This window comes from Myxine glutinosa, chromosome 10 (genome assembly GCF_964187855.1).
Source record: "Myxine glutinosa chromosome 10, kmMyxGlut1.1, whole genome shotgun sequence".
In the NCBI taxonomy this organism is placed as follows: Eukaryota; Metazoa; Chordata; class Myxini; order Myxiniformes; family Myxinidae; genus Myxine; species Myxine glutinosa.
Window position 1 is genome coordinate 30,949,286 of NC_136270.1, and position 15,187 is coordinate 30,964,472.

The window sequence follows — 15,187 nt, forward strand, 5'->3', positions numbered from 1 at the left end:
TGTTTGTTTGTTTGTGAACAAGATATCTCAAAAAGTTGTGGACGGATTCGGACGAAATTTGTCGGAGATGTAGCGTATGCGACAAGGACGAAATTATTAGATTTTGGTGAAGATCCGGATTCGGATCCAGCTACGAGAATTTTTTCAGTGATTCTTCACCATTGGGAGACAGTGCCAAAAACGATACATAGCAGGATATGTCAAAAAGTTGTGTACGGATTTGGACGAAACTTGGTGGATCGGTTGGGTGTCTGACAAAGACTAATTGTTTCGATTTTGGTGAAGATCTGAATATGGATTCGGATAGGAGAATTATTTGATTTTTTCAGTGATTCTTCACCATTGAGAGATAGTGTTAAAACCAACATATAGCAGGATATCTCAAAATTATAAATGGTTTTGGACGAAACTTGGTGGACAGGTTGTGTGTGTGACAAGGAAGAATCGATTCAATTTTGGAGATCTGGATCTGGATCCGGCTAGTAGAATTTTTAAAGTGATTCTTCACCATTGGGAGATAGAGCCGAAAACGATACATAGCAGGATATGTCATAAAGTTGTGGACGGATGATTTTGATTAAATGTGATTCTGTATTGTGATTTCTGGTCCACCCTGGGATACAAAACGTAAACTGTTCACCTGGCAGAGGTATGCTCTCTACTGAGTGCCGTTCTCGTTTTATAATATCCTGGTACGTCCTTCAAGAAATCTTTTTGGGTTTTTTCAAATAAAGCTGCACATTTCAGATCTCCATTTTGTGAAAATGTAAACTTGGGATATAGTACGACTTGCCAAAATCAAGACTCTCTGCTCACCTTCACTCTTTCATTCTTCTTCTCTTCCACCTCTGGAACAAACTCCCTCACTCTCTTCAATCCCACTCCTCCCTCCAGGTCTTTAAAACAGCTGTTCACCACCATCTCTTATCTTCCCCCATCCAAAACATTGATCTTTTCTATCCGTGGTAAAACACCCCAAATCCGCCCATTTCAATCTCCAACTTCTTTCCTGAAATTCCTAGTACCGTAGTGTTCATTTGCTTTATACCATGTACCCCCTCCCCCCTCCTGCCAGCCCTCTCCCCCTCCTGCCAGCCCTCTCCCCCCTCCTGCCAGCCCTCTCCCCCCTCCTGCCAGCCCTCTCCCCCCTCCTGCCAGCCCTCTCCCCCCCTCCTGCCAGCCCTCTCCCCCCCCTCCTGCCAGCCCTCTCCCCCCCTCCTGCCAGCCCTCTCCCCCCCTCCTGCCAGCCCTCTCCCCCCCTCCTGCCAGCCCTCTCCCCCCCTCCTGCCAGCCCTCTCCCCCCCTCCTGCCAGCCCTCTCCCTTCCACAGATCTACCGACGTCCCTGTTCCCTCCTGTTGTTGTGCTTGTGTGCTTCCCTGTCTCTCCTCTTGTCTCCCACTCCCTTCATTGTATGTTTTATGTGGCTGTGCATGTTTTCATGTTTAATGTGTTAGCTCTTACACGAGTCTCGATCCTGTATTAAAAAATAATAATAATAATAATTAAACTTGAAGAAGAAAAAAACACGTAAAATGCCATAGCCCCCATGGCCCATGGTCTAATAATTTTGAGTTAAAGGCAGTCAGTCGACCATCTTTGATGGGATTACAAAACAAAATCTTCTGCATATGTGCACCATCATGCATTGTCTTTGTGCCAAGTCGGAACAAATTTTGTCCATGCATGTCGAGAAATGGTTGGGGACACGTTTAAGTGATAAAATGGCCGCCAGTCGGCCATCTTGGATCTGATCTCCAAAAAACAAGACCGAAAGTGTAACATCGGCATAGCCTGGGCTTGTTTGATACTTTCGTTGAAGAAGATAGTATGACCTGGGTGGGGATACCAACATGAGCATCACAAAAACCGCCACATCCACGAACAGGGGCACGTAGTCCGTGCAGGCACCGAGACCATCAGAGGGTCAGCCATTGCAGAACCACGTAGGCCTCAAGAGACAGAACCCCAGCACCGAACCATGCAATACAGGGAGCTCAAGGTGTCTGAACAGTCATTATGTATGAATCCATATTGAAGCATTGGAACTCCCTTGTTTGCTAAATTTAAATATTAATTAAAATAAACTAAAAACAGAACTACAAATTTGAGGACACTTCTTCACCACGATGCACATGCACGATACCGGCTAATCCCGGTATTAGTTTATTAGATGTTTCGAGTCAACAATGAACCAACCATACACTGCTTCAATCTAGAAACTTTGCAATAACAACAAAAGGATTAGCAGTATTACGTTATATTTACTATATTATTAGTATTAACGCTATCCTGGTGTTGGCTTAGCGGTTAGGGTGCTGGCTTGGGATCCTAGGATCCTGAGTTCGAATGCTGGCTTGGGATCCTAGGATCCTGAGTTCGAATCCCAGTCGATCATTGATTTATTGCCAGGGGGATTGACTCAGCCTGTCATCCTTCCAAGGTCGGCAAATTAAGTACCAGCTTGCTGGGATGAATGTGCTGGGGTGTGCCCCACTTTAGAACAGGTACACTGTATATTTGCGTGTCGTAAGAGGCGACCAAAGGGTTGGCGTCAGGAAGGGCATCCGGTCATAAAAACATTGCCTCAAAAAGGGAACCATGATGATTGTCATGGGGCCTGCAAGGCTAACCCCCACTCTAGCAGGGAAAATGGCCTTAAAAAGGGAATTTTTTAAATTAGTATTAACGCTATTATTATTACTAGGACGTGCCCGTACGTGGGTGCCCGTTCCTTGCCAAAAAAAAAAAAAAAAATGTCTCCATGGGCGTGCCCGTAAGTGCGTGATGTGACCGTACAATGAATGTATCGTCCCGACGCCGCAGCTCGGATGGCGCTGCAGTTAATCGGGCCTGTATCGGCAGAGTTATTATAAACGTGTACTACAATCGATCGTACCTTACAACAATCAACACAGATTGCAACGTCAAATAAATGAATACGCTCTCAAATGTGCCGTCCGAGGCAGCGTCTGCTCGCCACGTTCAGCATCAGTACGTCGTCACTATGACTATCCGTAAGTCCGGAAGTGACGTCCTCATTTGACTGTCCGGAAGGTCGCATATCGCAGTTACGATGAATCGCAAATTAGTTTTAATTAGTTTTAAAACATAGTTTAACGCCAACATAGCGCCAACATAGTTTGCCAACGTGAAATAAATGAATACGCTCTCAAATGTGCCGTCCGAGGCAGAGTCTGTTCGCCACGTTCGGCACACGTGATAGCTCACTGCTCTCTGATTGGTTGAATCGTTTTTTGGACATAGCTCGGTAACTACTTCTCCGATTAATATGAAACCTTGAAAAGGCACATCCTCAGGTCCCCAGCAATATATCTGGCAAGTTTCAAGTATATCGGACCCGTGGTTGTCGAGAAACAGCGGTCACAGACAAACACACACACAGACACACACACACACAGAGATTACTGGAATTATAGATAGATTACAAAACAATATTACTGTATTAAGAAACCTGGGCTAATTTGTCCGAAGCGGCAAAAAAAAACTGCGCTTCGTACATAGGTACAAAATAAATAGAAGCTTTATGATTACAGGCAAGCATCACCGACTGATATCGATTTAGGTATATTTATTTATTTATTTTATGGACGCATTTATGGTTTTTACGTAAATTTGCATTGAGATGTTTATTTCACAGTTTACAGTTCTATAAATGATAATTTTCAAATGCTAGATATCGATTGAGGTTTTTTTTTTACATATGCGTTTACGGTCTTTAACGTAAAATTTCATTTATGGATGCTTTTTCTTTTTCGCATTTACAGACATTATTGGCATGCTTATTATTGGCATTATTGGCACAGTTTACCGTTATAGAAATTATAATTTTCAAATGCTAGATAGCGATTGAGGTTTTTTTAAACGTATGCTTTTACTATTTTTTAGAAATTACAATTTTTAAATGCGAGATATTGCGTTTTTTTTTTTTTTTAAATATATGCGTTGAAAGTTTTCTTAACGTAAATTTTCATTAATGGACGCTTATTCTTTTTTTTTCATTTACGGACTTTATTGTCAGGTTTATTTCACCGTTTACAGTTATAGAAATTAAAATTTTCAAAAGCTAGACATTGAGTTTTTTTTGACGACGTAGCCATAGGGCAAAGCCGTCTAGAACAGTGTTTGCCTGTCCGTATGTATGTATGTCCCCTCAAACGTACACCAATCAAAGCTGAGGATCTGGTCACATGACAGGGGTGATGTGATGTCATTACTGCAGTACGATGGCTGACTCCACACACCGCCATTTTGATTCCTATGCTTTTCAGGCCGGACATATCGTTGAACCTGTCATGTATCACAATCTGCATGCTCTACCTTTACATTTTTAATTCAGTGTGAAACACTTGAAATAAAACACGTGAAAATAAAGATCTTTTTTTAACATCGATCGTTATCGTGGCTGTTGTTGTTGTTTGTGGGCTCATTCTGTGTAGTTTTATATATTTTTCTATTGCTTCGCAAAATATCACTACTATAACTACACTACATGACTAAAAGTATGTGGACACCCGAACATCGAACATCTCATTCCAAAAGCATGGACATTAATATGGAGTTGGTCCTTCCCCATTTGCTGCTATAACAGCCTCCACTCTTCTGGGAAGGCTTTCCACTAGATGTTGGAAAATTGCTGCGGAGATTTGCTTCCATTCAGCCACAAGAGCATTAGTGAGATTGGGCACTGATGTTGGGCGATTAGGCCTGGCTCGCAGTCGACGTTCCAATTCAACCCAAAGGTGTTCAATGGGGTTGAGGTGAGGGCTCTGTGCAGGCCAGTCGAGTTGTTCCACACCGATCCCGACAAACCATTTCTGTATGGACCTCGCTTTGTGCATGGGGGGCATTGTCATGCTAAAACAGGAAAGGGCCTTCCCCAAACTGTTGCCACAAAGTTGGAAGCACACAATCGTCTAGAATGTCATTGTATACTGTGGAGTTACGATTTCCCTTCACTGGAACTAAGGGGCCTAGCCCGAACCATGAAAAACATCCCCAGACCATTATTCCTCCCCCACCAAACTTTACATTTGGCACTACGCATTCGGGCGGGTAGGGTTCTCCTGGCATCCGCCAAACCGAGATTCATCCGTCAGACTTCCAGATGGTGAAGCGTGATTCATCACTCCAGAGAAAGCGATTCCACTGCTCCAGAGTCCAATGGTGGTGAGCTTTAAACCACTCCAGTCGACGCTTGGCATTGCGCATGGTGATCTTAGGCTTGTGTGCGGCTGCTAGGCCATGGAAACCCATTTCATGAAGCTCCCGACGAACAGTTGTTGTGCTGACGTTGCTTCCAGAGGCAGTTTGTAACTCGGTAGTGAGTGTTGCAACCGAGGACAGACGATTTTTATGTGCTTCAGCACTCAGCGGTCCCATTCTGTGAGCTTGTGTGGCCTACCACTTCGCGGCTGAGCTGTTGTTGCTCCTAGACGTTTCCACTTCATCCCAACCTAGGAGACATGCTGAATGGAGAAGGTGGATCAGACTCGGCAACGGTTGCTGGAGTGAGATGTACATGGAAGAAGTTTCGGGAACTGAGTGGTGTGCTGACGAGGAGGGGAGTGTGTCGTTGAAGCTGTAGGGAAAGGTGTATGCTGCATGTGTGAGAAATGTTATGATTTATGGGAGTGAGACATGCGTAATGAACGTAGAGCAGCAACGAAGGCTGGAAAGGGTGGAAATGCGAATGGTTCGGTGGATGTGCGGAGTATCGTTGAGAGAGAGGAAGACAAATGATGAATTGCAAAAGACGATGGGAATAGAGCCTGTGATTGATGTTGTGAAGAGAAACAGGTTGAGATGGTTTGGTCATGTGTTGAGGAAGGATGAAAGTGACTGGTTGAGAAGAGTGATGGAAATAAATGTAGAAGGAAGTAGAGGACGGGGAAGACCGAGAAAGACTTGGCTAAAGGTGGTGAAAGAAGAAATGCGGGCAACGGTGTTAACAAGGGGAGATGCAGAAAATAGGGCAAAATGGAGAAGATTGTCATGGGGACCGCAAGGCTAACCCCCGCTCTAGCGGGGAAAATGGCCTTAAAATGCATGTTGTTGTTGTGTTGTTGTTCAAACTGCTGTGTGAATAAACCATACATTAGCGCTTCTTCCTATTCTTCAAACTCACAAAGAGGCTTTTAGAACTGGCAAATTCGTAATTAAACAAACGATTTTTTACGGCGTAGATGTTTTTTCCCTGTGTTTACAGCATTTGTCTCTCCATATGTATGTACATATGTATGTCCCTCACATATTCATCCTACATATTGGGTGAGTTTTATAGCTGACAATTACGCTTCTGAAAGGTAGAATGTACCACCATTTGGCTTTGCCAGTTATATTTCTTTCAACACCCTTTTGGGAACGTCAACTATATTATCACACTTGACAATATATGAACGGGCAAATTATCACACTTGACGATTGGGGGAAACTGAAATTATGACAATAGGTAGATGATATATGACGGGATGTGGGAAGGAGGGGTGAGGTGCATGCCCCCCATATCATTTATAATTAAAACTTTGATTGAGGGCTCTTCAAACATTGAAGCATTTCTTATGACTGCCTCCAACCACCCTGAGCCTGGTGTTGGCTTAATGGTTTGGGTGGCGGGCTTGGGAGCCTAGGGTCCTGAGTTTGAATCCCGGTCAGCTGCTGAATTAACACCAGGTGGGGTTTACTCAACCTGTCATTCTTCCGAGGTCGGCAAAATGAGTACCAGAGTACTGGGTCCTCTCTCAAGGAGGTTGGTGGCAGGATTTGCACTCCGGCCGCCGTAAAACACCTCATTCCGTAAAACACCTCATTCCGTAACACACACAGTGGTGTCGCTTTGATAGTGTTGTGCTGGGGTCACTTTGATAGTGTTGAATAACTGACCAACCTATAGAATAAACCAGCGTCTCAATGCAATATCTTCACTTCAATCTCATCTCTTCACTGACAGACAGCTTAGAGACTGAGAGTACTTCAAAGTAATTTAATACTTACATTATTTGCTAACTGGTATCTCCACCCAGGTCATACTATCCTCTTCAACTAAAGTATCAAACAAGCCCAGCTACGCCGCTGTTAGACTTTCAGTCTTGTTATTACTCTGCGCTCGCGAAGCGAAAGGCAGGGTTAAGCATTGTTCGTACGTGCATGTCTGCATTTCAGTAAAGTGTGTGCCGTGTCAGCATTTAAAAAATTCATGTTCACTGCAACCGTTGGTCCGATTGACATGAAATTTTCCCCATAGGAGGGACTCCTCCTGTAGAATATTTTAGTGAATAATATGACGTCACACGTCACGTGGTACGGGCGCCATCTTGGAAAAATCAAAAAACTTTGCACCTCTATATCTCAAAAACCGCTGCACATAAATAATTGAGACAGGTCTCATTGCAAAGAACTCTCCATGCGGAATAACATATGTGAATGATGTGAATGATGTGCTTTAAAAAGGGGACCAAAAAAACAACAACAACCACGGTGCCCGAAAAAGGCCAACCCCCGCTTGCAGGGAAAAATGGCCTCTAAAGGTGGTTTATATAATGATGACGTCATAGGTGCTGCTGTTATGACGTGATAATTCGACAAGTAAAAAACTTTATCCGATCAGGATGAAATTTCTTGAGCATCTTCTCGGTATAAATTGATGCAGAAATAAAATTGTAATGACGTCGTAGGTCACGTGGTTCGGCCGCCATATTGTTTTGAGTGAAAAGCCTGAAAAACACTAAAATCAAATTTTCTCCAAAACGACTGAACAGATCGAGGCCAAACTTTGCAAGCAGAATCGCATACCCATGACGAACAAAAAAGTCAGCGAGCATGACGTCATGCATCACATGGTTTCGGATATATGACGTTTTTAAGCATAAACTTTTAAAACCTAGCTCCTCCCTCATTTTTGATCCGTTCAAGGGGAAACTTCACAGATGTGTTCAGCATATCAGTCTACTAAAATGATTTTGGAATTTGTGATAGGTGACGTGGTTTGGCAGATATAAATAATTAAACGAAAATATTTTAAAAAATTACAACTCTTGAACCGCTTCATTGATCGACGTGAAACTTTACATTATATTAGAGATAATGAAGTGTAACAAGTCTGCAAAATTTCAAGATGATTGGATGTACGGTCTGGAAGCTAGAAGTTGTTATTGCGAAAAGAATAAGAGTCTTCTCGAGTGGCCATGGAATTAATTATCACACTGCACATGACGAGCAGGCAAAGTACGGAGGCAAAGTACCTCACGGGGTCATTTTGACCTCAAATAAAATTCTGATTTCAGATTTGTGAATCGCCGAGGTATATTAACACAAGACAAAAACAGATTTGGCAAAATTCCGACGATTTTTGACGAAAATATAACATTTGTGTCTGCATTTCAGTAAAGTAAAGTGTGTGCCGTGTCAGCATTTTAAAAATTGAAACGTGGCTCATTGTAAATAACTCCATATGGGGAATAGGTGTTGTAAACGATGACGTCATTGGTGCCATAATTCATAATTGGACGTCATAATTCGACAGGGACAACGCTCAGTCTGATCAGTTTGAAATGTATTGAGCGTGATCTACGCAACAATTATTTAGAGAATATAAATTTATGATGTAATCGCTGACGTGGTCTGGCTGCCATGTTGGATAAAAAAAAAGAAACGTTCAAAAATAGAAGAGTTGGCTCACACAAAGTTGACTGCGCAGGGTAAGTATTCTATGAATACCATCTGGTTTTTACATATGCGTTTAAAGTTTATTTAACATAAATTTTCATTTACGGACGCTTTCCGACGGTTCTGTGATTTTTCCCAGTGCACCGGCTTCGATGTCCGTCGGAACGCCAAATTTCTACGACACCCGGAAGGTACCAAACATTAATAATAATAATAATAATAATTCATTTATTTTGTATAGCGCTTTTCAAGAAGCCCAAAGGCGCTTTGACAGAGTGGAAAACATAATGCATAACAATACATGAAAACAACAATTGCAAAAAGACAAGAATCAATAGGGAAATATTTAAAGCAAAAGGAGGGAGAAGGAGAAGAGATAGTCAGGGGTTAAATGCTGTGGGTTGAATGTTGAATGCAGTGTTGAACAGGTGGGTCTTTAGTGATGTTTTGAATGTGGTGAGTGAGGAGGAGTCTCTGATGGTGTGAGGTAGTGAGTTCCAGAGGGTGGGAGCAGCGATGGAGAAGGCCCTGTCCCCCCAGGATCTGAATTTGGTCCGGATGGAGGGGGTCAGGAGGTTGGTACCAGCAGAGTGGAGGTTGCGGGTGGGAGTGTGTCTGGAGAGGAGGTCAGCCAGGTAGGATGGGGCCAGGTTATGGAGGGCTTTGTATGTCAAGAGGAGGATTTTGTACTGGATTCTCTGGGGGATGGGGAGCCAGTGAAGCTTGTAAAGGACGGGGGTGATGTGGTCACGGGTCCGGGAATGGGTGAGCAGACGGGCAGCGGAGTTCTGAATGTATTGGAGTTTATTGGTGATTTTTTAGGGTGAACCATAGAGGAGGCTATTGCAGTAGTCCAGATGGGAGGTGATGAAGGCGTGGATGAGGGTTTCTGCAGCCGTGGAGGAGAGGGATGAGCGGAGACGGGCAATGTTTTTCAGGTGAAAGAAGGCTGACTTTGTGATCTGTTTAGTGTATTTGTCGAAGGAGAGGGTTTGGTCAAAGATGATGCCAAGATTCCGGATGTGAGGGGAGGTGGATACTGGGATACCGTCGATGTTGAGGGCAAAGTTATGGGTGGATTTTGTGAGCGTTTTTGGGCCAATGATGATTATTTCAGATTTATCATAGTTAAGTTTGAGGAAATTGATTTGAAGCCAGGATTTTATTTCAGTGATGCAGTTTGTCAGGATAGAGTGGGTGTCGGTGGAGACGGACTTGGTGGAGATGAAAAGCTGGATGTCATCGGCGAAGCAGTGGAATTGGAGACCATGACGGCGGATTAAGTGACCGAGGGGGGGACAGGTAAAGGATGAAGAGGAGGGGGCCAAGAACTGAACCTTGGGGGACACCTTGGGGGAGGGGAGCAATGGGGGATTTGCAGTTATTGATGGAGATGAACTGGCGTCTGTCAGAGAGGTATGATTTAATCCAAGAGAGGGCAGTGCCGGTAACGTTAAAGGTGGATTCAAGTCGGGTGAGGAGGATGGTGTGATCGATGGTGTCAAAGGCAGCGCTGAGGTCGAAGAGGACGAGAATGTTGAGGTTGCCAGCGTCAGAGGAGAGGAGAAGGTCGTTGGTGATTTTGAGGAGAGCAGTTTCAGTACTGTGGTTGGAGCGGAATCCGGATTGGAATGTTTCATACAGGTTATTGGCAGAGAGGTGATGTTTGAGTTGAGTGGCTTCAGCGCATTCCAAAACTTTTGACAGAAAGGGTAGGTTGGAGATGGGTCTGAAGTTGTTTAGGGTGTCAGGGTTTAGACCAGGTTTTTTTAGAATGGGGGTAACAGCAGCAATTTTGAGGGAAGGTGGGACGATGCCTGTAGACGGGGACGAGTTTATTGTTGCAATGATAAGTGGAGAGAGAGCAGGGAGGGAGGCCAGAGTGGATAATTTGAGAGTAGTAGGCGGAGCGGGCGCGGGAGAGGGCATCTTTGTAGTGTTGTAGGTGGTCCTTGTAGGCTTGGGAGTGAACTGTGAGACCTGTTTTATTGCGGTCTTTCAAGTTGGCGAGCACGAGTTTTCATCAGGCGGAGTTCAGGGGTAAACCAGGGAGCAGAATGGGTGAAAGAAACTGTTTTGGTTTTTACAGGCGCAAGCTGGTCAAGGCAGGAGGAGAGAGTGTGGTTGTAGTAGTCAGTGAGGTCGGAAGGGGTGTGGAGGTCAACGAAGGGAGAAGTGGACATTTTTTCAGAGAGGGTGGATGAGAATGAGGTCGGTGAAAGAGCGTTTAGCTTACGGAAGCTGATAGTGCGATAATGTCTTGGTGTTGGGGTGGGGATGTTGATGGTCATAGTGATAGCTAAGTGGTCAGAGAGGGTGAGGTCGGAGCCAGAGAGATGGTGCAAATTTGGTGGAGATGAAAAGCTGGATGTCATCGGCGAAGCAGTGGAATTGGAGACCATGACGGCGGATTAAGTGACCGAGGGGGGACAGGTAAAGGATGAAGAGGAGGGGGCCAAGAACTGAACCTTGGGGGACACCTTGGGGGAGGGGAGCAATGGGGGATTTGCAGTTATTGATGGAGATGAACTGGCGTCTGTCAGAGAGGTATGATTTAATCCAAGAGAGGGCAGTGCCGGTAACGTTAAAGGTGGATTCAAGTCGGGTGAGGAGGATGGTGTGATCGATGGTGTCAAAGGCAGCGCTGAGGTCGAAGAGGACGAGAATGTTGAGGTTGCCAGCGTCAGAGGAGAGGAGAAGGTCGTTGGTGATTTTGAGGAGAGCAGTTTCAGTACTGTGGTTGGAGCGCAATCCGGATTGGAATGTTTCATACAGGTTATTGGCAGAGAGGTGATGTTTGAGTTGAGTGGCTTCAGCGCATTCCAAAACTTTTGACAGAAAGGGTAGGTTGGAGATGGGTCTGAAGTTGTTTAGGGTGTCAGGGTTTAGACCAGGTTTTTTTAGAATGGGGGTAACAGCAGCAATTTTGAGGGAAGGTGGGACGATGCCTGTAGACAGGAACGAGTTTATTGTTGCAATGATAAGTGGAGAGAGAGCAGGGAGGGAGGCCTTGACAAAGCTGGAGGAAATGGGGTCAAGAGTGCAGGTGGCAGTTTTCATTCCTATGAGGAGTTCAGAGAGGTCAGTAGTGGAGATTGGGGAGAACCGAGACAGGAGATGGCAGGACAAGGGGGGGCAGGTGGTTGGAGGGGGAGCGGGTGCGGCGTTGGTCAAGCTGTTGTAGATGTTGTCAATTTTGCGTTGGAAGAAAGAGAGGAAGGAGATGCAGTTGTCTACTGTGAATGACTGGGTGGTGGTGTTCAGGGGGCGGAGGAGTTTGTTTATTGTCGAGAAGAGTGCTTTTGGGTTTCCAGAGCCAGAGTGGATAATTTGAGAGTAGTAGGCGGAGCGGGCGCGGGAGAGGGCATCTTTGTAGTGTTGTAGGTGGTCCTTGTAGGCTTGGGAGTGAACTGTGAGACCTGTTTTATTGCGGTCTTTCAAGTTGGCGAGCACGAGTTTTCATCAGGCGGAGTTCAGGGGTAAACCAGGGAGCAGAATGGGTGAAAGAAACTGTTTTGGTTTTTACAGGCGCAAGCTGGTCAAGGCAGGAGGAGAGAGTGTGGTTGTAGTAGTCAGTGAGGTCGGAAGGGGTGTGGAGGTCAACGAAGGGAGAAGTGGACATTTTTTCAGAGAGGGTGGATGAGAATGAGGTCGGTGAAAGAGCGTTTAGCTTATGGAAGTTGATAGTGCGATAATGTCTTGGTGTTGGGGTGGGGATGTTGATGGTCATAGTGATAGCTAAGTGGTCAGAGAGGGTGAGGTCGGAGCCAGAGAGATGGTGCAAATTTAATCCAGTGGAGCAGACAAGGTCCAAAATGTGACCACGGATATGGGTAGGAAAGTCGACATGTTGAGTGAGGTTAAAGCAGGTGAGTAAATCAGTGAAGTCAGTGGTTATTGTGGAGTCAGTGGAGTCCATGTGGATATTGAAATCACCAAGGAGGAGGATTGAGGGGGAGAGGGAACATAGCTGTGTCAGAAAGTAGGAGAAGTCAGACAGGAATGATGGGTGTGGTTTGGGAGGGCGGTAGACGACAGCCATGACTGACTGCGTGCGACCAGAGAGTTTAAAAGCCAGGTGTTCAAATGATGAGGATGAGGCGATGGGGATGAGGCTGGTCCTGATGTCTTCACGGTGGATAACGGCAATTCCACCACCTCGGCCCCCCGAGCGTGGTTTATTGACGTAGGAATATCCATTGGGTGTAGTGAGGTTGAGTGTGTAGTAGTCCAGAGGCTGTTGCCAGGTTTCGGTGAGACAGAGAAAGTCCAGTTTGTTATCCAGGATGTATTCGTTCAGGATGAGGCATTTGTTGTTGAGGGACCGGGTGTTGAACAGGGTGAGCTTGATGTTGTTTTGAACAGCAGGGATGAATTCAGGTGATTTAGCCAGGGTTCGTAGGCAGGAGGTGCGATTGTGTGCGTTGCTGTGACCAGGTGCGCTGGGACGAAGAGTGAGAGTGCGCTGAGCCGACCAGAGGATGGGGATGGAGTGACCTGATTGCAAGTATACAAACCTACGACCGGAGCCACGGTGAATGTACCTGGGTCGTCGGAGGAGTCCATTTGATTTGATGGCAGAGATGCATGATGGGGTGGAGCGGGTATTGAGCAGAAGGAGCCTTGCGGCGGAGTACCGCAGAGCCATGTCAGGCAGGAGCGGAGAGACGAGACGAGGCCAAGGTTGAGGAGGTGAAACAATGGTCCCAACCCACGGGAGCGGGCCCGAGGAAACGAAGGAGCCAGGTAGGTGAAGCCAGGAGCAGAGCCGGGACCAAGCAGAGGGCAGGCAGGAGCAAAGAGATGATCACGAGGCCAAGGATGATCACGGCAAAGCGGCAAATGCAGCGGCAATCGACCGCCGCCGTTACAAATCTAGATCACGGCGGGAAACCGCCACCAAACCGCTGCGATGGTCACAACCCACGAGAGCGTGCCCGAGGAAACAGCGAGCAGGAGTTAATATCAGTCAGTCAGTGGTTAGAGATGCTGGAACAGCAACGAAGGCTGGAAAGGGTGGAAATGTGAATGGTTCAGCGGATGTGGAGAGAGAGAGAGAGAGAGAGAGAGAGAGAGAGAGAGAGAGAGAGAGAGAGAGAGAGAGAGAGAGAGAGAGACAGAGACAGAGACAGAGAGAGAGAGAGAGAGAGAGAGAGAGAGAGAGAGAGAGATGATGAATTGCGAAAGATGATGGGAATAGAGCCTGTGATGGATGCTGTGAAGAGAAACAGGAAGTGATGGATGCTGTGAAGAGTCCACAAGGCTAAACCCTGCTCTAGCAGGGAAAATGGCCTTAAAATGCCTGTTGTGTTGTTGTAGTCAGTGGTTAGAAAGAGCTTTATATGTTACTAGGGCATGCCCGTACTATATATAAGCTAGGACGTGCCCGTACGTGGGTGCCCGTTCCTTGCCAAAAAAAAAAAAAAAAAAAAATTTGTGTAGGGGTGTGTGTGTGTAAACATCCTAGGGCGTGCCCGTACGTGGGTGCAAAAAAACATGCGTGCAAACAACAACAACAAAAAAAAACTTTGAAACCACGTGGCAGTAACGACCACAGAACCCCCCCCCTCTATTTACATGAATGGTTTGGTCCATTCGCAACGACCACAGAACCCCCCCCCCCTCTATTTACATGCAATGGTTTGGTCCAAAGCGAACGGTTTGGTCCATTCGATGTGATTCGATGATTCGATGTGAATGGTTTGGTCCATTCGCAACGACCACAGAACCCCCCCCCCCCCCCCTCTATTTACATGAATGGTTTCGTCCATTCGCAAAGCCCTCTGCAAGCTCTCTGATTGGTTGAATCGTTTTTTGGACATAGCTCGGTAAGTAATTGTCCGATTAATATGAAACCTTGAAAAGGCACATCCTCGGGTCCCCAGCAATATACCTGGCAAGTTAAAAGTATATCGGACCCGTGGTTGTCGAGAAACAGCGGTCACAGACAAACGTACAAACGTACAGACAGAGATTACTGGAATTATAGATAGATATTAAAAACTAGAGCAATGCGACTGTGTTGCCAATATGCCTCCGCATAGTCCCACAACAGGTACATGCCCTCGTTCACTGTCCCAATAATAAACAAGTTTGATTTAAATCCCTTCAGCTGTTTTCAATTATCACATTTCACCAGCCATGGCAGGTTTCACATCTATCGGTGCAGCGGTTTCAGAGAAGGGATAAAAAAAAAAATTGGCTTTCAAGCTAATATGGCTGCCATACCACATGACATATGACCTTAAAAATTGTACACTCTGCATATGTATGTATCGGGGATCACATTTGTGAAGTTTCGTGTTGATCAGATAAGGTTTGTTTTTCTATTCAAGATGGCTGCCAAAACACGTGAACTAGGACATCATCATTTTCAAAAGATAGGCAACAATGGTGTTACATGATATTTGTAAAATTTAGCATCGATAGGGTAAGCGGTTTAAGAGATATAATTATTTAATATTTTCCTTCAATCCAATATGGCTGCCACACCATGTGACCAA